The sequence below is a fragment of the Juglans regia genome, unplaced genomic scaffold, assembly GCF_001411555.2.
Source record: "Juglans regia cultivar Chandler unplaced genomic scaffold, Walnut 2.0 Scaffold_1386, whole genome shotgun sequence".
NCBI classification, from domain to species: domain Eukaryota; kingdom Viridiplantae; phylum Streptophyta; class Magnoliopsida; order Fagales; family Juglandaceae; genus Juglans; species Juglans regia.
The window spans coordinates 1-270 of record NW_023344299.1 but is presented as its reverse complement, the minus strand read 5'-3'; the positions used below and the strand labels follow the sequence as shown (position 1 = coordinate 270).

At 49.6% G+C, this 270-nt stretch overlaps 1 pseudogene; it reads left to right on the top strand.

Annotated features, from left to right (window-relative positions):
- Positions 1 to 158: 158 nt before the first annotated feature.
- On the top strand, positions 159 to 270 carry LOC118345085 (annotated as a pseudogene; the record flags this gene model as incomplete).

Below are 270 nucleotides of genomic sequence, written 5' to 3'. Positions count from 1 at the left end.
ATTGACAAGAAGGAGCACTCGGGAGTGGATTTTTGGGAAAATCTCGCCCTGCCCATCGCGTAGCCATGGGTTTGGATCAGATCTCCGTTTGGATTGGGATCGGAAGGACGCTAGTATGTCGCTCAAGGATTATAGGAATTTTAAGTAATTAGTTTGATGGGTGCGATCATACCAGCACTAATGCACCGGATCCCATCAGAACTCCGCAGTTAAGCGTGCTTGGGCGAGAGTAGTACTAGGATGGGTGACCTCCTGGGAAGTCCTCGTGTT